This window comes from Heliangelus exortis, chromosome 26, assembly GCF_036169615.1.
Source record: "Heliangelus exortis chromosome 26, bHelExo1.hap1, whole genome shotgun sequence".
In the NCBI taxonomy this organism is placed as follows: domain Eukaryota; kingdom Metazoa; phylum Chordata; class Aves; order Apodiformes; family Trochilidae; genus Heliangelus; species Heliangelus exortis.
In genome coordinates, this window is record NC_092447.1 from 1,901,189 (window position 1) to 1,923,870 (window position 22,682).

A 22,682-nucleotide genomic window follows, 5' to 3' on the forward strand; every position below is an offset into this window, starting at 1 on the left:
CCCATTTGGTCCCCTTTTCATTCCCTTTCTCCTCTTTCTGCGAACTGGAAAGGGCAAGAGATCCCCACTGCTGTGAGAACTTTGTGTTTTGCAGAAGAGCTGCCAAGCCCTGTCTGCCCCCTGCAATGTAGAACTTGTTTTCCTGGGAAAGATGGATTCACTGGAAGTGGAAAGAAGAGCTTGGCTTGGGCTTTGCTGAGGAGGGAGGGAGTATCCCCTCTCCCCAGATATGTAATGCCCAGGTGCCCAATGAATTCAGTCTGCACCAAGTCACCAAAGACCCAAGCCACACAGGTCTCCCTCAGGTGGGAAATGGTGGCTGGAATTGCAGCTCTGTCTGTGATGCCATTGGCCACAAGCCTTAAGTTTTAGGCCCAGGGGTGGTGGCAGTGAGGACACAACCAAGGGCTTACCCCCCACAGGCTCCCATCACTGCATGGTTGGGAAGGGGCTAAGCAGAACTGCTTTCTGCACAGGCAAAACATCTTTGGACCCTGAGAGCAGCTTGGCTAAAGATCTCTTCCCTATTCTTGGGGCAAGGTGGAGGTAATAGGAGGGTAGCACTGGGGAGATGTTCTCCCTATGGTTTTGGGTCCCAAGACTCTCCAAGAAGGAGCAGAGGCATTCAGGATAACCTGCTCTGTCCTCACCTTCTCCCACACCCTGAGGCTGGGCTCTGTAAAAAGGGCTGGCTCTGTGAAAGATGATATGAAAAGTCATATTCTGCTCCAGCAGAAACTGATCCCAGGTGACATTTGAGTGCTGAGGTTTTGGAAGGTGGCTGTGCAACAGAGTTTTGCTAACCCTACCAAATCTTGGCTCTGGCCTCTCACTCACCATGTGGGCTGCAGGCTCCAGCAGAGCCAGACACCCAGGCTGGCTGAGGGGGGCTGTGTGATGCCCAGGGGGTGTGCAGCAGGGTTCCCAGTGTGCTGCCATGAGGAGGGCAAAGGCCTGACCCCATCAGCTGTGGCAGCTGGGTGTGGAATGGACCCAGACTGTGGGGTCACAAAGAGCTGCATGTGCACTGCAACACAACCACACCAGAGACCCAGGACGGTACAGACTGACAGTGCTGGCTAAGGACAAGGTTAAAAGAATGGCAAACTGACAAAGAAATCCACCACAAACATGACTGGAAGCAGGTCAATGCAATGCCAGCAGACAAACACAAGAAACGTTGTTGCTATGTTGTCAAGCTGTAAAAAACCAGCAAACAAGCAGTCTGCATCCCACCTCAGCTCACGCAACCATGTGCACACATGTGCAAACACACAGGTTCCTTTTCCATCTAGCCTCACATCCCCACAACCTTTTCCACATCTCCACCCTCACCCCCAGATATGTGAGCACAGGCAACCAGGGAATTCAAGCTCAGAGGACTGGCTTTTTAAGGCATGCAGCTGCACAAGTCCCATTGCAAAGAGATTTCAGCTCCCTTTAAATTCCTGGCTGGTGGTGCTGTAGAGGCAGGTGTGATTGTGCAGTTTCTGGGCAGTGCTGGCAGTGAACATCCTGCCTAGGTATTTGGAGGAGGCTCCTTGCAGAGGTTCTCCAGCTGGATCGTCCCTTCACTGCAGATTGCAGTCTGGCTGCTTTCCACAAACCAGAGAAAATCAGTCCTCAAGTCACACCTAATGCACTGACCTCTGGGTAGTGGCTGAAGGAAAAGACAGGGGTGGGAAGGAGCAAATCTAATAATGACAGACAGACAAATGGAGGGGGGGACAGGCAGCCATTTGCAATGGAAGGTTTTGGGCAGAGAAACAGCCAGCCAAGCAAAAACACCAGGATAGCCAAACAGACATAGTGCAGCACAGCAGCTGTGGGTCGATGCAGCAGAACAGACAGCCAGGAAGATACAGGCAGGGCACAGACAACCCTCCTAGGAACTCAGATCAGCCAGACTGCTCCTGTCTGGAGAGAAAGCCAGGATATGTGGAGAGTCCTTCTGCTCTGCTGGAGTGTGTCAGGGACATCACTGCTCCCAGTAGCTGCAAGAGGCAGGTTGGGAGCAGAAGGACTGAAGGGGACCACGACTCCGGTGTCGGGTGCTGCTGCAGCAATTGAAACCTGGCCTTGCCGCAAGGACATCCTGCTCCAGGGGATGCCCTTCTTCTAGGGGAAAGGCAGGTGCACATCCTTCCCAAGAGGAATCTCTCTCCCCTGCCTCCAGCCTACCCCCAAACATGGGAAGCAGAGTCCCTCCCTCTCTCTCCTGCTCAGAAATCACCAGGTCCTGCTGCAAGACGTGGCAGCAGGATGCCCAGGCAGCAGCCATTCCCTAACAGCAGCCATTTGCTGCCCCACTGCTCATTGCTGAGAGGGGACATGAGGCTACCAGGACCTGAGGACAGACGCTTGGCACCTTCTCCGAGGCCATTAGAGCTGGCAGAATGGAGGAGAGAGGGAGGACAACCGAGAATCTGTGCTATTGATCTGGCTTGGATGATAGAAATGCTCCCCTGCCTCGCAGTGCAGTGCTTGCCCCTGCATTTCCACACTCCTCCTGGCACACTGGTCAGGCCTCAGAGCTCCAGGATAGCTGCAGAGAATTCATGCTTCTCAGTACTCTAAATCAAACCCTGCTGCTTCCCACCCTATCTTTGAGGGACAAGAAAGGGAGGCTGCAGAAGAGCTTTGCCCTTGATTGGAGACAAAATGGCTCTTGGGAGCCCCGTGAGGCCCCATGGATGCTATATGTAGCATGGCCCAGATATGAAGCCCATGGGCTTTGTGGCACTACTGCACAGAGCAGGGGTGGAGGAGACTGTGCTCCCCTCCTTCCTGCATGCAGCACACAGAAAACAGGGGCAAGCAGGGATCCTGCTGCAGCACCAGGCTGGGGTCTGCTGTGCTTCAAGCAGCCACAATAGCCTAGCAAAGGAGATGTCTGGCTGGCACAAAGCCCCAGCTCTGCCAGGGAGTTTTGTCTGCAATGGGCTGGGCTTCTCCTTAGTAGCCTCTACCTGTTTTATGGCTGTGTCTTGGGTACAAAAAGACCCCAGAGACTCAAGACCTCAGTCTAATAGTGATGCAGGGTTAGGAAGTGCCTGTGAGGAATCAGCTCCAGGCCCTGCATTGACAGACTTGTCAGCAGCAACATGCCTCACTTCCTTCCATTCCTCCCTGTTTGCTTGCCCACCCTGGCTGGCAGAAAATCCTGGCTCTGGGCTCACACCCAGTTGTGGAAAAGTGCCCCAGACTGGGGGTGTTGTGCCCAACTGCTCATTGTGGTGGCTTGCCTGCACAGGAGGCTTCCTTAGAAGGCTGCTAGCAATGAGTATTTACTACAGTGTAGGATCCCCAGTAGTAAATCCCTGCTTTATCTGGTACTGCTGACTTCCACAGAATCCCAGAATCATCCGGGTTGGAAAGCACCTCAGAGCTCATCAAGTCCAACCCTTGCTCCACTCCCCCCTGTGGTTTCCAGCCCATGGCACTCAGTGCCACATTCAGTTTCTTCTTAAAAACCTCCAGGGATGGAGAATCCACCCCCTCCCTGGGCAGCCCATTCCAATGTCTGATCATCCTCTCTGGAAAGAATTTCTTCCTAATATCCAACCTAAACCTCCCCTTGTCTTACTGAGAGTTGCCTGGGAGAAGAGACCAACCCCCACCCCTGGCTCCAACTTCCTTTCAGGGAGTTGTAGAGAGTGATGAGGTCTCCTCTAAGACCTCTCTCTCCACCCTGCTGGCTGTGGCAGCAGCCAGACAAAATCCCAGCAGGGAAGCTCTCCAGCCCAAGCAGAGCAGAGCAGAGCAGAGCAATTCCCCTGGCTGCTTAGTGTCCATCTGCAGGTGTGGGTGACCATCTCCACGTGCCTCTTGCCCTTCCTGCCCGGTGACACTAAAACTTTCCTGGAAGAGATTTGGAAATCCTTGTGGGAGCCAGACAGGACACTAGGAGCCAGCTCAGCCTGGAAGAGGGTGTTGACTGAAGCACACTGCTTGCTCCGTTTTCTCCCCAGACTGAGTGGGAGCAGCACTTTGCTGCCTCTTCCAGCTTTCTCTTTGCTGCCTCCCAGTGCAGCCAGCTCTTAGCAAGGGCTCATTTTTTTTGTCCCTCCCCACATTGCTGGGATTGGAGAACTGCTTTCTGCACCATGCCCTGCAAACCTGATCTCTGCTGAACTTGGAGGGAGATTTGTCCCTGGGGAAAGAAGAAACATCTCTGCCAACTGAAGCAGGCAGGCTCAGCAGAGAACTGAGCTCCCAGCTCAGACCTTGCAGATTGACATCTCTTACCTGCAGAGGAAGTGTTCAGAGAGCCTGTATTCAACCTCTTCACAAAGGGGCCACATCCCATGGGCTCCTCATGTGAGAGTTAAGAGGGACAGAGTTTAAACTGGAAGATGTCAGTTCAAAGGGTGAAACCCCCCCTGTACCATCTGAACACCTTACCCTGTGACACACCACCTGCCTCCCCTTAGGATGGCAATCAAAGGGGCTTCCCATGGGGGCTACCACCAGGTTGTGCAGCCTTAGAAGCCCAAGACAGGCAGCTGATTGCCAGAACAATTTTATGCCCCTTTGTTTTGGGGAAATTTACCTGTGTGGGAAAGAAGCCTCCTAGAAATATGCTGGAGAAAGGGCTGTAGAGCACAGCAGTGATGCTGCTCCCCATCCCCAGCCTGGTTTCCTCCTTTCTTGTCTCAGGAGATGAATAATGCAAGATACAGAACACGGAAATAGCTTCCCTGGATTTTCTCCTCCTACTTGCTGGGCCTTAAGGAATGGAAACTGTTTATTAGCATTCCTTATTTATGAAGAAACTGTCAGGCCAGGATGGTTAACTCTCACCAGGCAGGTGTCAGCAGATTGTTCCAGGGAAGAGCCACTGGAAGGGTCTCCCTGTACTCCAAGCCAGCCAGAAAGCTCCTCACTCTGGAAAGACAGAGGTTAAATAAAAGCAGGCAGGCTTCTAGCAGATTCCTTTTCAGCTCAGTTCTACATGGAGGCTGCAGACTCTCAGGTCTGTAGAGAGAAGGATGCCCAGGCCCAGCCCTCACCCTGGCAGCACTGGAAGGGCAGGGGCTGTGGCTGCAGCACACACAGTGCAGTCCTTTAGCAGCCACCCAGCTGCTCCCTGCTCTGGGGTTTGTGTCATCGGCTCCAGGGCTCTCATCTCTCCCATTGTTAGCCAGGACAAAGGGAGCATGGAGCAGAGCTGATCCAGGAAGGGCTTCCTCCTGCTCCCTGCCTTCTCTGCAGCCAACACAAACCAGAAATCCCACACTGTCCCTCAGCCCTCCTAACCCCAAGGACATCCTGGGCAAAGGGGGAAGAGAGCACTGCCTGCCCCACACCTGATCCCAGCTCTATCCAGGGCAAAGTCCTGCTCTGTGTTACCCTTCTCAGCATCAGGCCACAAAACCAGCAGCAGCCTCCCAGCCACATCTGGCCAGGCAACCAGACTGGTGCTGTTCTGATTTGCTCTGTGATTCCTGCCAGTTTGCAATGACACATTGGAGCAGAGGGAAAAAATTCAAGCACTTATGAAATCGTGTTTTAACCCACTGTTACCTCTCTTGGCTTAGAAGACTGGAGAACCTCCTGTTTATGGAGGCAGATAAAAAGTCCAAGTGCCCCATCCCCACATCTATAGCCTCTTTCAGGTACAGGAAATTTATCAGTTCTTAACTCTGTGAATCAGTTTCACCACAGAAAAGAGATGCTGAAGAAATTCCTTTTTTTTTTTTTTTTTTTTTTTTTTGGCCTCTGATTTCAAATACTGATCTCTAAAACATATTGTCAGTAAAATAGCATATAAAAAGGAATTACTGAGCTTTTGTAAAGAGAAACCCAAAGACAGGGAAAAAGTGAAAAATTAGAGGGAAAGGGAAAAAAATAAACTTAGATAATAGTAGTGGAGTTACCCAAGCACCCACCAAAATGTCCAGAGCTGAATTATCAGTAAAAAAAAGGTTTGGGGAAAATTTAGTTGGAGACTTGGTCCAAGTCTGATTCATACAGTGTTAGTAACCTTAAACTTTGAAAACTAGCCCCAAAGTGAACTTTTATTGATATCTTGTAAAAGATTTCAAACATATTCCCTCCAAGACAACCTTTTGCATGGAGTGTACTTTGTAATTTGCATGCACAAGTTGGCAGAAAAACCTTCCTTAACTAAGCTCCAATCACCACCATTCCCTTAGGAAGATTAAAACCTTAAATGCAGCTTTGGGTTGTGGGTTGAAGAGAAAACAAGCTCCATCATGATTGTCACCTTGCTGCTTTAGATAAGGTGCTGGTAGCTGAACAAGCTGAGGACCTTCCATTTAAAACACACTTTAAGTTTGACCTGACTGACAGAAAGCCCCTTTTGTCAGCATATTAACATTAAAAAAGTCATTCTCACAGAACACTGGGTTTATTCCCAACTCTGTTTTTCAGGACAAAGCAAAGGACACCAGACACTGGGATAACCTCTGCTCAAAGGTCCTCTTCTATGGTACTGAGAGCTGGGAGTGTAGAGTTGTGTACCCACTACTAGAACTACCCAAAAATAAACTTAAAAGAAGTTTTTACTGCAAAAACTGAACATTAACTGAAAGAGAGCTTTCCATGTAACTTCAGAGAGGTTGAACAATTCCAGGCTCTGAAGTTACACAGCACTTGATTAAACATATATTGCAAAAGCAGTCTGGGAGCAGGCCAGTTAGAACTTAACTACAATTTACTTACTCTCCCGCTCTTTTAAGACAATTTACATACCTAATTACTCTGTATTGCTTTTAAAGATTTAACAACTTAATGTTGGATAAGTGCATAGAGCACTCAGACAGGAGGGCCAGAATATGGACTGGAACTCCTCCACATAGATGGAAGCTGGCCCAGATCTGTGGTCAATAATTGCCCCTACACTACTGCAATATCAGCTAGAGGGACCTTCTGACACCACAGATGACACACAGAAATACATGGGACATAAAAAAAAAAATTGATATAAATAACTGCAAGGTTAAAAGGATGCAAAAAAATGGTAATAGTATAAGAAAGAAAAATGTAGGATATGAATACAACTAAAACACCGAGTTTCAAAAAATACTTTTTATTAAACACTCAACATGAACAAAGTTAGACCTGCTGCTCTGGGAACACGCTGACAAAGATGTTCTGGAAGGTTAAATCCTGCTGTTACCTGCCCTTTAAAAACGCTGCAATAAAAACATAAAAAATAAGGAGACATTCCTAAAATAACGTAGACAAGAATTTTCAGCACTAAAGAAGTAAAAGACTAACAGAAAAGTTCTGAAAGGGAAAAAAAGCTCCAACGAACTATATTAAACCAAACCTGACAGCTTAACAGGAGGTGCAGAAAAACCATACAAACAAAGGTCTTAAAAAAAACCCTGAAGAAAATAAATTATAACAACTCCCAAACTCCCTCTCCCCCTTCAGCTCAGCTCAGCTCAGCTCACCAAAGCGACGCTCCATCGAGGTCCATCTGGGACTGGAGGGGGGCTCGGAGGCGGGAACCCTGGGCAAATGCAGCTGGGCACGCAAAGAAGCAGCGGCCAAGGAGTCTGCACTCCCCGGCTTACGGGGCTCTCCAGCCGCTGCCTCCATCTCAAAGCGCCCGGGACGTCAGGCCATTGGCCAGGCTCTCACTTACAGCCCAGCCCTGGTCCCAAGGGCCAAACACAGGCTCCTTCTCTCTTTCTCTTTTTGCTAATGGGGCACTAGCCCCACACAGGCTGCCTGCTGAGCACAAAGGCTCCCACACCCAGAGCCTGCTTACAGGCGTGTGGACGCACACCCAGGGAGCCAGGGAGCTTGGCTTTCCCCACATTAACAGGAACGAGACTCTACAGCAATGCACTTGAGCTTCACGGCCAAAGGCCTGGGGAACGATGCCCCACACCCCCTGGCCCCACGCCTATGAAAGGCCGGGCACAGGGGCACCCGCCTGGTTACAGGGGGTCCCTCCAAGCACCTCCCGCCGAGCACAGGGGGCACGCACAGCCCTGATTACAGGGTGCTCCCCCTCACCTCAGCACACCCAAAAAGCCCCACGCAGGAGCACGAGGTCGGGCCGACACCCCACTGACAGGCTGGCCCTCCTGCCTGCACCACCACAACACCACCTCTTGATTATTCTGGAGCCCAGGGAGAGACCTAAACCCCGACTGCGGGGAGCTCACCCCAGCCAAAAGCAGCAGCGCCCAAGGCGGGACGACTGCGCCCTCCGGCACAGCGCTTCTTCCTCAACCTGCACCCGCTGAAGGGCCAGGGAGGGCTCGTTCCTGACGGATGGATGGATGGATGGATAAAGCAGCCTCCCCAGCCCTGCTTACAGGCAGCTGGGGCTGCTCTGGGGACACAGGGCTCCACAACTCGGGACACACACCACAACTACGGGGCTGGCAGCTCAGCAGCAGGACAGGCAGCCACACAGGCAGAGACTCCAAGCCCTGACTACAGGTGGGTCACCCTGCCTGCGCCACAATTAAGCGCCTTCGCTCTGTCCTTCCAATTAAAGGGGCAAGCCTGGACCCTCCCTCCGGTCACGGGTTCAGAGGGGACCCCCCTGTTACTGCACAGAGCCCAGGCTCTCCCCGCAGGGAAGTTCAGGCTAAGTACGCTGCAGTCACTGTAGGGGGCCTAAACAGGAACCTCAGTCATGCTCTCATACCAACACAGACGTGGACAAACACACACAGGCACACACAGGGGAAAAAAGAAGTTCCCATAAGGGAGAACGAGCCCGGCGCAGCCAATGTCTGGGGAGACAACCCTACCACCGATCAGGAGAGGAGAGCCTCAGAGCTGCTATAGGGGCAGCATGGAAGCCAAAGGGGCCTCAACATGCCAAGGGGCTACACTGAGTACACCAAGGGAAAAAGGCTGTGACCCACACTGACTCCAGGGGGTCAAACTGGCCAGGCCACCAGCAGGCACAAAGCCATACTGAGCCAGAAGAGGGGGCCAGGGAAAGGGCCCTCCCCACCTTACGGGGGGCCTGGGGGTCCGGCAAGCTCCCTTTCTCCCCCTCGGGTGCAGAGACTGTGGCTCTCTCCCTCCTTACAGGGTTGCCACTCGCTCCGCACAGCCAAAGGAGCAAGAGGCCAAAAAGGCCAACAACAGCAAAAGCAAAGACCCAGCCCTGCTTACAGGGAGGTCGCCCAGCACAAAGGCGGCCAGGGCACCCCAAAGGTGCCCGCCATGCTCTTACGGGACAGTCACCCTGCTGACCGAGATATCGCTTTGCCCAGAGCGCCTTTCTCCCCCCCTTCCTCCTCTTCAGCCCAGCGCCGCTCCTCTTCTTCCTCACTCTTGACGCTCTTGTCTCGATGCTCTTGCCTCGACGCTCTTCCTTCTTCGGCACCACGTGCTGCCAAGGTAGGAAGACACACTCAGGCCTCGCAGAAGAACCAACTCCCCTGCTTCAAGAAAAAAGCAACCCCAAAGCCCCGAGGGAAACCTCCCCAAGGTGCCAGGCACTGAGCCACAGAAGCACCATATCCCCCACCCCCCCCAAAGCCTCCCCCTTCAGCTCAGCTCAGCTCACCAAAGCGACGCTCCATCGAGGTCCATCTGGGACTGGAGGGGGGCTTGGAGGCGGGAACCCTGGGCAAATGCAGCTGGGCACGCAAAGAAGCAGCGGCCAAGGAGTCTGCACTCCCCGGCTTACGGGGCTCTCCAGCCGCTGCCTCCATCTCAAAGTGCCCGGGACGTCAGGGCATTGGCCAGGCTCTCACTTACAGCCCAGCCCTGGTCCCAAGGGCCAAACACAGGCTCCTTCTCTCTTTCTCTCTCTCTCTTTTTGCTAACGGGGCGCTAGCCCCACACAGGCTGCCTGCTGAGCACAAAGGCTCCCACACCCAGAGCCTGCTTACAGGCGTGTGGACGCACACCCAGGGAGCCAGGGAGCTTGGCTTTCCCCACACTAACAGGAACGAGACTCTACAGCAATGCACTTGAGCTTCACGGCCAAAGGCCTGGGGAACGATGCCCCACACCCCCTGGCCCCACGCCTATGAAAGGCCGGGCACAGGGGCACCCGCCTGGTTACAGGGGATCCCTCCAAGCACCTCCCGCCGAGCACAGGGGGCACGCACAGCCCTGATTATAGGGTGCTCCCCCTCACCTCAGCACACCCAAAAAGCCCCACGCAGGAGCACGAGGTTCCGGCCGACACCCCACTGACAGGCTGGCCCTCCTGCCTGCACCACCACAACACCACCTCTTGATTATTCTGGAGCCCAGGGAGAGACCTAAACCCCGACTGCGGGGAGCTTACCCCAGCCAAAAGCAGCAGCGCCCAAGGCGGGACGACTGCGCCCTCCGGCACAGCGCTTCTTCCTCAACCTGCACCCGCTGAAGGGCCAGGGAGGGCTCGTTCCTGACGGATGGATGGATGGATAAAGCAGCCTCCCCAGCCCTGCTTACAGGCAGCTGGGGCTGCTCTGGGGACACAGGGCTCCACAACTCGGGACACACACCACAACTACGGGGCTGGCAGCTCAGCAGCAGGACAGGCAGCCACACAGGCAGAGACTCCAAGCCCTGACTACAGGTGGGTCACCCTGCCTGCGCCACAATTAAGCGCCTTCGCTCTGTCCTTCCAATTAAAGGGGCAAGCCTGGACCCTCCCTCCGGTCACGGGTTCAGAGGGGACCCCCCTGTTACTGCACAGAGCCCAGGCTCTCCCCGCAGGGAAGTTCAGGCTAAGTACGCTGCAGTCACTGTAGGGGGCCTAAACAGGAACCTCAGTCATGCTCTCATACCAACACAGACGTGGACAAACACACACAGGCACACACAGGGGAAAAAAGAAGTTCCCATAAGGGAGAACGAGCCCGGCGCAGCCAATGTCTGGGGAGACAACCCTACCACCGATCAGGAGAGGAGAGCCTCAGAGCTGCTATAGGGGCAGCATGGAAGCCAAAGGGGCCTCAACATGCCAAGGGGCTACACTGAGTACACCAAGGGAAAAAGGCTGTGACCCACTCTGACTCCAGGGGGTCAAACTGGCCAGGCCACCAGCAGGCACAAAGCCATACTGAGCCAGAAGAGGGGGCCAGGGAAAGGGCCCTCCCCACCTTACGGGGGGGCCCGGGGGTCCGGCAAGCTCCCTTTCTCCCCCTCGGGTGCAGAGACTGTGGCTCTCTCCCTCCTTACAGGGTTGCCACTCGCTCCGCACAGCCAAAGGAGCAAGAGGCCAAAAAGGCCAACAACAGCAAAAGCAAAGACCCAGCCCTGCTTACAGGGAGGTCGCCCAGCACAAAGGCGGCCAGGGCACCCCAAAGGTGCCCGCCATGCTCTTACGGGACAGTCACCCTGCTGACCGAGATATCGCTTTGCCCAGAGCGCCTTTCTCCCCCCCTTCCTCCTCTTCAGCCCAGCGCCGCTCCTCTTCTTCCTCACTCTTGACGCTCTTGTCTCGATGCTCTTGCCTCGACGCTCTTCCTTCTTCTGCACCACGTGCTGCCAAGGTAGGAAGACACACTCAGGCCTTGCAGAAGAACCAACTCCCCTGCTTGAAGAAAAAAGCAACCCCAAAGCCCCGAGGGAAACCTCCCTAAGGTGCCAGGCACCGAGCCACAGAAGCACCATATCCCAGCCCCCCCCCCAAAGCCCCCCCCTTCAGCTCAGCTCACCAAAGCGACGCTCCATCGAGGTCCATCTGGGACTGGAGGGGGGCTCGGAGGCGGGAACCCTGGGCAAATGCAGCTGGGCACGCAAAGAAGCAGCGGCCAAGGAGTCTGCACTCCCCGGCTTACGGGGCTCTCCAGCCGCTGCCTCCATCTCAAAGCGCCCGGGACGTCAGGCCATTGGCCAGGCTCTCACTTACAGCCCAGCCCTGGTCCCAAGGGCCAAACACAGGCTCCTTCTCTCTTTCTCTTTTTGCTAATGGGGCACTAGCCCCACACAGGCTGCCTGCTGAGCACAAAGGCTCCCACACCCAGAGCCTGCTTACAGGCGTGTGAACGCACACCCAGGGAGCCAGGGAGCTTGGCTTTCCCCACACTAACAGGAACGAGACTCTACAGCAATGCACTTGAGCTTCATGGCCAAAGGCCTGGGGAACGACGCCCCACACCCCCTGGCCCCACGCCTATGAAAGGCCGGGCACAGGGGCACCCGCCTGGTTACAGGGGGTCCCTCCAAGCACCTCCCGCCGAGCACAGGGGGCACGCACAGCCCTGATTACAGGGTGCTCCCCCTCACCTCAGCACACCCAAAAAGCCCCATGCAGGAGCACGAGGTTCCGGCCGACACCCCACTGACAGGCTGGCCCTCCTGCCTGCACCACCACAACACCACCTCTTGATTATTCTGGAGCCCAGGGAGAGACCTAAACCCCGACTGCGGGGAGCTCACCCCAGCCAAAAGCAGCAGCGCCCAAGGCGGGACGACTGCGCCCTCCGGCACACCGCTTCTTCCTCAACCTGCACCCACTGAAGGGCCAGGGAGGGCTCGTTCCTGACGGATGGATGGATGGATGGATAAAGCAGCCTCCCCAGCCCTGCTTACAGGCAGCTGGGGCTGCTCTGGGGACACAGGGCTCCACAACTCGGGACACACACCACAGCTATGGGGCTGGCAGCTCAGCAGCAGGACAGGCAGCCACACAGGCAGAGACTCCAAGCCCTGACTACAGGTGGGTCACCCTGCCTGCGCCACAATTAAGCGCCTTCGCTCTGTCCTTCCAATTAAAGGGGCAAGCCTGGACCCTCCCTCCGGTCACGGGTTCAGAGGGGACCCCCCTGTTACTGCACAGAGCCCAGGCTCTCCCCGCAGGGAAGTTCAGGCTAAGTACGCTGCAGTCACTGTAGGGGGCCTAAACAGGAACCTCAGTCATGCTCTCATACCAACAAAGACGTGGACAAACACACACAGGCACACACAGGGGAAAAAAGAAGTTCCCATAAGGGAGAACGAGCCCGGCGCAGCCAATGTCTGGGGAGACAACCCTACCACCGATCAGGAGAGGAGAGCCTCAGAGCTGCTATAGGGGCAGCATGGAAGCCAAAGGGGCCTCAACATGCCAAGGGGCTACACTGAGTACACCAAGGGAAAAAGGCTGTGACCCACTCTGACTCCAGGGGGCCAAACTGGCCAGGCCACCAGCAGGCACAAAGCCATACTGAGCCAGAAGAGGGGGCCAGGGAAAGGGCCCTCCCCACCTTACGGGGGGGCCCGGGGGTCCGGCAAGCTCCCTTTCTCCCCCTCGGGTGCAGAGACCGTGGCTCTCTCCCTCCTTACAGGGTTGCCACTCGCTCCGCACAGCCAAAGGAGCAAGAGGCCAAAAAGGCCAACAACAGCAAAAGCAAAGACCCAGCCCTGCTTACAGGGAGGTCGCCCAGCACAAAGGCGGCCAGGGCACCCCAAAGGTGCCCGCCATGCTCTTACGGGACAGTCACCCTGCTGACCGAGATATCGCTTTGCCCAGAGCGCCTTTCTCCCCCCCTTCCTCCTCTTCAGCCCAGCGCCGCTCCTCTTCTTCCTCACTCTTGACGCTCTTGTCTCGATGCTCTTGCCTCGACGCTCTTCCTTCTTCTGCACCACGTGCTGCCAAGGTAGGAAGACACACTCAGGCCTCGCAGAAGAACCAACTCCCCTGCTTCAAGAAAAAAGCAACCCCAAAGCCCCGAGGGAAACCTCCCCAAGGTGCCAGGCACCGAGCCACAGAAGCACCATATCCCCCACCCCCCCCAAAGCCTCCCCCTTCAGCTCAGCTCAGCTCAGCTCACCAAAGCGACGCTCCATCGAGGTCCATCTGGGACTGGAGGGGGGCTCGGAGGCGGGAACCCTGGGCAAATGCAGCTGGGCACGCAAAGAAGCAGCGGCCAAGGAGTCTGCACTCCCCGGCTTACGGGGCTCTCCAGCCGCTGCCTCCATCTCAAAGTGCCCGGGACGTCAGGCCATTGGCCAGGCTCTCACTTACAGCCCAGCCCTGGTCCCAAGGGCCAAACACAGGCTCCTTCTCTCTTTCTCTTTTTGCTAATGGGGCACTAGCCCCACACAGGCTGCCTGCTGAGCACAAAGGCTCCCACACCCAGAGCCTGCTTACAGGCGTGTGGACGCACACCCAGGGAGCCAGGGAGCTTGGCTTTCCCCACACTAACAGGAACGAGACTCTACAGCAATGCACTTGAGCTTCACGGCCAAAGGCCTGGGGAACGACGCCCCACACCCCCTGGCCCCACGCCTATGAAAGGCCGGGCACAGGGGCACCCGCCTGGTTACAGGGGGTCCCTCCAAGCACCTCCCGCCGAGCACAGGGGGCACGCACAGCCCTGATTACAGGGTGCTCCCCCTCACCTCAGCACACCCAAAAAGCCCCACGCAGGAGCACGAGGTCGGGCCGACACCCCACTGACAGGCTGGCCCTCCTGCCTGCACCACCACAACACCACCTCTTGATTATTCTGGAGCCCAGGGAGAGACCTAAACCCCGACTGCGGGGAGCTCACCCCAGCCAAAAGCAGCAGCGCCCAAGGCGGGACGACTGCGCCCTCCGGCACAGCGCTTCTTCCTCAACCTGCACCCGCTGAAGGGCCAGGGAGGGCTCGTTCCTGACGGATGGATGGATGGATGGATAAAGCAGCCTCCCCAGCCCTGCTTACAGGCAGCTGGGGCTGCTCTGGGGACACAGGGCTCCAAAACTCGGGACACACACCACAGCTATGGGGCTGGCAGCTCAGCAGCAGGACAGGCAGCCACACAGGCAGAGACTCCAAGCCCTGACTACAGGTGGGTCACCCTGCCTGCGCCACAATTAAGCGCCTTCGCTCTGTCCTTCCAATTAAAGGGGCAAGCCTGGACCCTCCCTCCGGTCACGGGTTCAGAGGGGACCCCCCTGTTACTGCACAGAGCCCAGGCTCTCCCCGCAGGGAAGTTGCAGCTAGACTGCAGCGATTTTTAAAAGGGCCTAAAGGAAACGCTCACACACTCCGCACGCTCACAAAGACAAGGACAATTCACACAAACACAAGTTCCCATAAGGGAGAACGAGCCCGGCGCAGCCAATGTCTGGGGAGACAACCCTACCACCGATCAGGAGAGGAGAGCCTCAGAGCTGCTATAGGGGCAGCATGGAAGCCAAAGGGGCCTCAACATGCCAAGGGGCTACACTGAGTACACCAAGGGAAAAAGGCTGTGACCCACTCTGACTCCAGGGGGTCAAACTGGCCAGGCCACCAGCAGGCACAAAGCCATACTGAGCCAGAAGAGGGGGCCAGGGAAAGGGCCCTCCCCACCTTACGGGGGGGCCCGGGGGTCCGGCAAGCTCCCTTTCTCCCCCTCGGGTGCAGAGACCGTGGCTCTCTCCCTCCTTACAGGGTTGCCACTCGCTCCGCACAGCCAAAGGAGCAAGAGGCCAAAAAGGCCAACAACAGCAAAAGCAAAGACCCAGCCCTGCTTACAGGGAGGTCGCCCAGCACAAAGGCGGCCAGGGCACCCCAAAGGTGCCCGCCATGCTCTTACGGGACAGTCACCCTGCTGACCGAGATATCGCTTTGCCCAGAGCGCCTTTCTCCCCCCCTTCCTCCTCTTCAGCCCAGCGCCGCTCCTCTTCTTCCTCACTCTTGACGCTCTTGTCTCGATGCTCTTGCCTCGACGCTCTTCCTTCTTCGGCACCACGTGCTGCCAAGGTAGGAAGACACACTCAGGCCTTGTAGAAGAACCAACTCCCCTGCTTGAAGAAAAAAGCAACCCCAAAGCCCCGAGGGAAACCTCCCCAAGGTGCCAGGCACCGAGCCACAGAAGCACCATATCCGCCCCCAAAGCCTCCCCCTTCAGCTCAGCTCAGCTCAGCTCACCAAAGCGACGCTCCATCGAGGTCCATCTGGGACTGGAGGGGGGCTCGGAGGCGGGAACCCTGGGCAAATGCAGCTGGGCACGCAAAGAAGCAGCGGCCAAGGAGTCTGCACTCCCCGGCTTACGGGGCTCTCCAGCCGCTGCCTCCATCTCAAAGCGCCCGGGACGTCAGGCCATTGGCCAGGCTCTCACTTACAGCCCAGCCCTGGTCCCAAGGGCCAAACACAGGCTCCTTCTCTCTCTCTCTTTTTGCTAACGGGGCGCTAGCCCCACACAGGCTGCCTGCTGAGCACAAAGGCTCCCACACCCAGAGCCTGCTTACAGGCGTGTGGACGCACACCCAGGGAGCCAGGGAGCTTGGCTTTCCCCACACTAACAGGAACGAGACTCTACAGCAATGCACTTGAGCTTCACGGCCAAAGGCCTGGGGAACGACGCCCCACACCCCCTGGCCCCACGCCTATGAAAGGCCGGGCACAGGGGCACCCGCCTGGTTACAGGGGGTCCCTCCAAGCACCTCCCGCCGAGCACAGGGGGCACGCACAGCCCTGATTACAGGGTGCTCCCCCTCACCTCAGCACACCCAAAAAGCCCCACGCAGGAGCACGAGGTCGGGCCGACACCCCACTGACAGGCTGGCCCTCCTGCCTGCACCACCACAACACCACCTCTTGATTATTCTGGAGCCCAGGGAGAGACCTAAACCCCGACTGCGGGGAGCTCACCCCAGCCAAAAGCAGCAGCGCCCAAGGCGGGACGACTGCGCCCTCCGGCACAGCGCTTCTTCCTCAACCTGCACCCGCTGAAGGGCCAGGGAGGGCTCGTTCCTGACGGATGGATGGATGGATGGATAAAGCAGCCTCCCCAGCCCTGCTTACAGGCAGCTGGGGCTGCTCTGGGGACACAGGGCTCCACAACTCGGGACACACACCACAACTACGGCGCTGTCACACTGACATGGCTGCCAGCAGGCACAAACCCGCCAGGGCAGGAAAAGGGGAAATGGGAAATTGCATTCCTCTGCTTACAAGGTGGGCAAGGGCTTGAGGGCGGCATGGAAGCCAAAGGGGCCTCAACATGCCAAGGGGCTACACTGAGTACACCAAGGGAAAAAGGCTGTGACCCACTCTGACTCCAGGGGGTCAAACTGGCCAGGCCACCAGCAGGCACAAAGCCATACTGAGCCAGAAGAGGGGGCCAGGGAAAGGGCCCTCCCCACCTTACGGGGGGCCCGGGGGTCCGGCAAGCTCCCTTTCTCCCCCTCGGGTGCAGAGACCGTGGCTCTCTCCCTCCTTACAGGGTTGCCACTCGCTCCGCACAGCCAAAGGAGCAAGAGGCCAAAAAGGCCAACAACAGCAAAAGCAAAGACCCAGCCCTGCTTACAGGGAGGTCGCCCAGCACAAAGGCGGCCAGGGCACCCCAAAGGTGCCCGCCATGCTCTTACGGGACAGTCACCCTGCTGACCGAGATATCGCTTTGCCCAGAGCGCCTTTCTCCCCCCCTTCCTCCTCTTCAGCCCAGCGCCGCTCCTCTTCTTCCTCACTCTTGACGCTCTTGTCTCGATGCTCTTGCCTCGACGCTCTTCCTTCTTCGGCACCACGTGCTGCCAAGGTAGGAAGACACACTCAGGCCTCGCAGAAGAACCAACTCCCCTGCTTGAAGAAAAAAGCAACCACAAAGCCCCGAGGGAAACCTCCCCAAGGTGCCAGGCACCGAGCCACAGAAGCACCATATCCCAGCCCCCCCCCCAAAGCCTCCCCCTTCAGCTCAGCTCAGCTCACCAAAGCGACGCTCCATCGAGGTCCATCTGGGACTGGAGGGGGGCTCGGAGGCGGGAACCCTGGGCAAATGCAGCTGGGCACGCAAAGAAGCAGCGGCCAAGGAGTCTGCACTCCCCGGCTTACGGGGCTCTCCAGCCGCTGCCTCCATCTCAAAGCGCCCGGGACGTCAGGCCATTGGCCAGGCTCTCACTTACAGCCCAGCCCTGGTCCCAAGGGCCAAACACAGGCTCCTTCTCTCTTTCTCTCTCTCTCTTTTTGCTAACGGGGCGCTAGCCCCACACAGGCTGCCTGCTGAGCACAAAGGCTCCCACACCCAGAGCCTGCTTACAGGCGTGTGGACGCACACCCAGGGAGCCAGGGAGCTTGGCTTTCCCCACACTAACAGGAACGAGACTCTACAGCAATGCACTTGAGCTTCACGGCCAAAGGCCTGGGGAACGACGCCCCACACCCCCTGGCCCCACGCCTATGAAAGGCCGGGCACAGGGGCACCCGCCTGGTTACAGGGGGTCCCTCCAAGCACCTCCCGCCGAGCACAGGGGGCACGCACAGCCCTGATTACAGGGTGCTCCCCCTCACCTCAGCACACCCAAAAAGCCCCACGCAGGAGCACGAGGTCGGGCCGACACCCCACTGACAGGCTGGCCCTCCTGCCTGCACCACCACAACACCACCTCTTGATTATTCTGGAGCCCAGGGAGAGACCTAAACCCCGACTGCGGGGAGCTCACCCCAGCCAAAAGCAGCAGCGCCCAAGGCGGGACGACTGCGCCCTCCGGCACAGCGCTTCTTCCTCAACCTGCACCCGCTGAAGGGCCAGGGAGGGCTCGTTCCTGACGGATGGATGGATGGATAAAGCAGCCTCCCCAGCCCTGCTTACAGGCAGCTGGGGCTGCTCTGGGGACACAGGGCTCCACAACTCGGGACACACACCACAACTACGGCGCTGTCACACTGACATGGCTGCCAGCAGGCACAAACCCGCCAGGGCAGGAAAAGGGGAAATGGGAAATTGCATTCCTCTGCTTACAAGGTGGGCAAGGGCTTGAGGGCGGCATGGAAGCCAAAGGGGCCTCAACATGCCAAGGGGCTACACTGAGTACACCAAGGGAAAAAGGCTGTGACCCACTCTGACTCCAGGGGGTCAAACTGGCCAGGCCACCAGCAGGCACAAAGCCATACTGAGCCAGAAGAGGGGGCCAGGGAAAGGGCCCTCCCCACCTTACGGGGGGCCCGGGGGTCCGGCAAGCTCCCTTTCTCCCCCTCGGGTGCAGAGACCGTGGCTCTCTCCCTCCTTACAGGGTTGCCACTCGCTCCGCACAGCCAAAGGAGCAAGAGGCCAAAAAGGCCAACAACAGCAAAAGCAAAGACCCAGCCCTGCTTACAGGGAGGTCGCCCAGCACAAAGGCGGCCAGGGCACCCCAAAGGTGCCCGCCATGCTCTTACGGGACAGTCACCCTGCTGACCGAGATATCGCTTTGCCCAGAGCGCCTTTCTCCCCCCCTTCCTCCTCTTCAGCCCAGCGCCGCTCCTCTTCTTCCTCACTCTTGACGCTCTTGTCTCGATGCTCTTGCCTCGACGCTCTTCCTTCTTCGGCACCACGTGCTGCCAAGGTAGGAAGACACACTCAGGCCTCGCAGAAGAACCAACTCCCCTGCTTGAAGAAAAAAGCAACCACAAAGCCCCGAGGGAAACCTCCCCAAGGTGCCAGGCACCGAGCCACAGAAGCACCATATCCCAGCCCCCCCCCCAAAGCCCCCCCCTTCAGCTCAGCTCACCAAAGCGACGCTCCATCGAGGTCCATCTGGGACTGGAGGGGGGCTCGGAGGCGGGAACCCTGGGCAAATGCAGCTGGGCACGCAAAGAAGCAGCGGCCAAGGAGTCTGCACTCCCCGGCTTACGGGGCTCTCCAGCCGCTGCCTCCATCTCAAAGTGCCCGGGACGTCAGGGCATTGGCCAGGCTCTCACTTACAGCCCAGCCCTGGTCCCAAGGGCCAAACACAGGCTCCTTCTCTCTTTCTCTCTCTCTCTTTTTGCTAACGGGGCGCTAGCCCCACACAGGCTGCCTGCTGAGCACAAAGGCTCCCACACCCAGAGCCTGCTTACAGGCGTGTGGACGCACACCCAGGGAGCCAGGGAGCTTGGCTTTCCCCACACTAACAGGAACGAGACTCTACAGCAATGCACTTGAGCTTCACGGCCAAAGGCCTGGGGAACGACGCCCCACACCCCCTGGCCCCACGCCTATGAAAGGCCGGGCACAGGGGCACCCGCCTGGTTACAGGGGGTCCCTCCAAGCACCTCCCGCCGAGCACAGGGGGCACGCACAGCCCTGATTACAGGGTGCTCCCCCTCACCTCAGCACACCCAAAAAGCCCCACGCAGGAGCACGAGGTCGGGCCGACACCCCACTGACAGGCTGGCCCTCCTGCCTGCACCACCACAACACCACCTCTTGATTATTCTGGAGCCCAGGGAGAGACCTAAACCCCGACTGCGGGGAGCTCACCCCAGCCAAAAGCAGCAGCGCCCAAGGCGGGACGACTGCGCCCTCCGGCACAGCGCTTCTTCCTCAACCTGCACCCGCTGAAGGGCCAGGGAGGGCTCGTTCCTGACGGATGGATGGATGGATGGATGGATAAAGCAGCCTCCCCAGCCCTGCTTACAGGCAGCTGGGGCTGCTCTGGGGACACAGGGCTCCACAACTCGGGACACACACCACAACTACGGGGCTGGCAGCTCAGCAGCAGGACAGGCAGCCACACAGGCAGAGACTCCAAGCCCTGACTACAGGTGGGTCACCCTGCCTGCGCCACAATTAAGCGCCTTCGCTCTGTCCTTCCAATTAAAGGGGCAAGCCTGGACCCTCCCTCCGGTCACGGGTTCAGAGGGGACCCCCCTGTTACTGCACAGAGCCCAGGCTCTCCCCGCAGGGAAGTTGCAGCTAGACTGCAGCGATTTTAAAAAGGGCCTAAAGGAAACACTCACACACTCCGCACGCTCACAAAGACAAGGACAATTCACACAAACACAAGTTCCCATAAGGGAGAACGAGCCCGGCGCAGCCAATGTCTGGGGAGACAACCCTACCACCGATCAGGAGAGGAGAGCCTCAGAGCTGCTATAGGGGCAGCATGGAAGCCAAAGGGGCCTCAACATGCCAAGGGGCTACACTGAGTACACCAAGGGAAAAAGGCTGTGACCCACTCTGACTCCAGGGGGTCAAACTGGCCAGGCCACCAGCAGGCACAAAGCCATACTGAGCCAGAAGAGGGGGCCAGGGAAAGGGCCCTCCCCACCTTACGGGGGGCCCGGGGGTCCGGCAAGCTCCCTTTCTCCCCCTTGGGTGCAGAGACCGTGGCTCTCTCCCTCCTTACAGGGTTGCCACTCGCTCCGCACAGCCAAAGGAGCAAGAGGCCAAAAAGGCCAACAACAGCAAAAGCAAAGACCCAGCCCTGCTTACAGGGAGGTCGCCCAGCACAAAGGCGGCCAGGGCACCCCAAAGGTGCCCGCCATGCTCTTACGGGACAGTCACCCTGCTGACCGAGATATCGCTTTGCCCAGAGCACCTTTCTCCCCCCCTTCCTCCTCTTCAGCCCAGCGCCGCTCCTCTTCTTCCTCACTCTTGACGCTCTTGTCTCGATGCTCTTGCCTCGACGCTCTTCCTTCTTCGGCACCACGTGCTGCCAAGGTAGGAAGACACACTCAGGCCTCGCAGAAGAACCAACTCCCCTGCTTGAAGAAAAAAGCAACCACAAAGCCCCGAGGGAAACCTCCCCAAGGTGCCAGGCACCGAGCCACAGAAGCACCATATCCCAGCCCCCCCCCCAAAGCCCCCCCCTTCAGCTCAGCTCAGCTCACCAAAGCGACGCTCCATCGAGGTCCATCTGGGACTGGAGGGGGGCTCGGAGGCGGGAACCCTGGGCAAATGCAGCTGGGCACGCAAAGAAGCAGCGGCCAAGGAGTCTGCACTCCCCGGCTTACGGGGCTCTCCAGCCGCTGCCTCCATCTCAAAGCGCCCGGGACGTCAGGCCATTGGCCAGGCTCTCACTTACAGCCCAGCCCTGGTCCCAAGGGCCAAACACAGGCTCCTTCTCTCTTTCTCTTTTTGCTAATGGGGCACTAGCCCCACACAGGCTGCCTGCTGAGCACAAAGGCTCCCACACCCAGAGCCTGCTTACAGGCGTGTGGACACACACCCAGGGAGCCAGGGAGCTTGGCTTTCCCCACACTAACAGGAACGAGACTCTACAGCAATGCACTTGAGCTTCACGGCCAAAGGCCTGGGGAACGACGCCCCACACCCCCTGGCCCCACGCCTATGAAAGGCCGGGCACAGGGGCACCCGCCTGGTTACAGGGGGTCCCTCCAAGCACCTCCCGCCGAGCACAGGGGGCACGCACAGCCCTGATTACAGGGTGCTCCCCCTCACCTCAGCACACCCAAAAAGCCCCACGCAGGAGCACGAGGTCGGGCCGACACCCCACTGACAGGCTGGCCCTCCTGCCTGCACCACCACAACACCACCTCTTGATTATTCTGGAGCCCAGGGAGAGACCTAAACCCCGACTGCGGGGAGCTTACCCCAGCCAAAAGCAGCAGCGCCCAAGGCGGGACGACTGCGCCCTCCGGCACAGCGCTTCTTCCTCAACCTGCACCCGCTGAAGGGCCAGGGAGGGCTCGTTCCTGACGGATGGATGGATGGATAAAGCAGCCTCCCCAGCCCTGCTTACAGGCAGCTGGGGCTGCTCTGGGGACACAGGGCTCCACAACTCGGGACACACACCACAACTACGGGGCTGGCAGCTCAGCAGCAGGACAGGCAGCCACACAGGCAGAGACTCCAAGCCCTGACTACAGGTGGGTCACCCTGCCTGCGCCACAATTAAGCGCCTTCGCTCTGTCCTTCCAATTAAAGGGGCAAGCCTGGACCCTCCCTCCGGTCACGGGTTCAGAGGGGACCCCCCTGTTACTGCACAGAGCCCAGGCTCTCCCCGCAGGGAAGTTGCAGCTAGACTGCAGCGATTTTAAAAAGGGCCTAAAGGAAACACTCACACACTCCGCACGCTCACAAAGACAAGGACAATTCACACAAACACAAGTTCCCATAAGGGAGAACGAGCCTGGCGC

At 57.9% G+C, this 22,682-nt stretch overlaps 4 long non-coding RNA genes across 4 annotated transcripts; all 4 read right to left on the minus strand.

The window, feature by feature from the left end:
- Positions 1 to 7,080: 7,080 nt before the first annotated feature.
- On the minus strand, positions 7,081 to 11,926 carry LOC139807730 (uncharacterized). The gene is made up of 4 exons (XR_011730663.1): positions 11,607 to 11,926; positions 9,515 to 11,433; positions 7,425 to 9,337; positions 7,081 to 7,160 (listed from the first exon to the last, which is right to left on the minus strand). It is a non-coding gene; the product is annotated as an uncharacterized lncRNA (long non-coding RNA).
- Positions 11,927 to 13,208: 1,282 nt separating this feature from the next.
- LOC139807762 (uncharacterized) lies at positions 13,209 to 14,310 on the minus strand. The gene is made up of 2 exons (XR_011730673.1): positions 13,704 to 14,310; positions 13,209 to 13,521 (listed from the first exon to the last, which is right to left on the minus strand). It is a non-coding gene; the product is annotated as an uncharacterized lncRNA (long non-coding RNA).
- Positions 14,311 to 15,284: 974 nt separating this feature from the next.
- On the minus strand, positions 15,285 to 16,605 carry LOC139807763 (uncharacterized). Its single transcript, XR_011730674.1, has 2 exons — positions 15,774 to 16,605; positions 15,285 to 15,597 (listed from the first exon to the last, which is right to left on the minus strand). It is a non-coding gene; the product is annotated as an uncharacterized lncRNA (long non-coding RNA).
- A 1,396-nt stretch (positions 16,606 to 18,001) lies between these two features.
- Positions 18,002 to 20,170, minus strand: LOC139807729 (uncharacterized). Its single transcript, XR_011730662.1, has 2 exons — positions 19,331 to 20,170; positions 18,002 to 19,157 (listed from the first exon to the last, which is right to left on the minus strand). It is a non-coding gene; the product is annotated as an uncharacterized lncRNA (long non-coding RNA).
- Between the last annotated feature and the right edge of the window lie 2,512 nt (positions 20,171 to 22,682).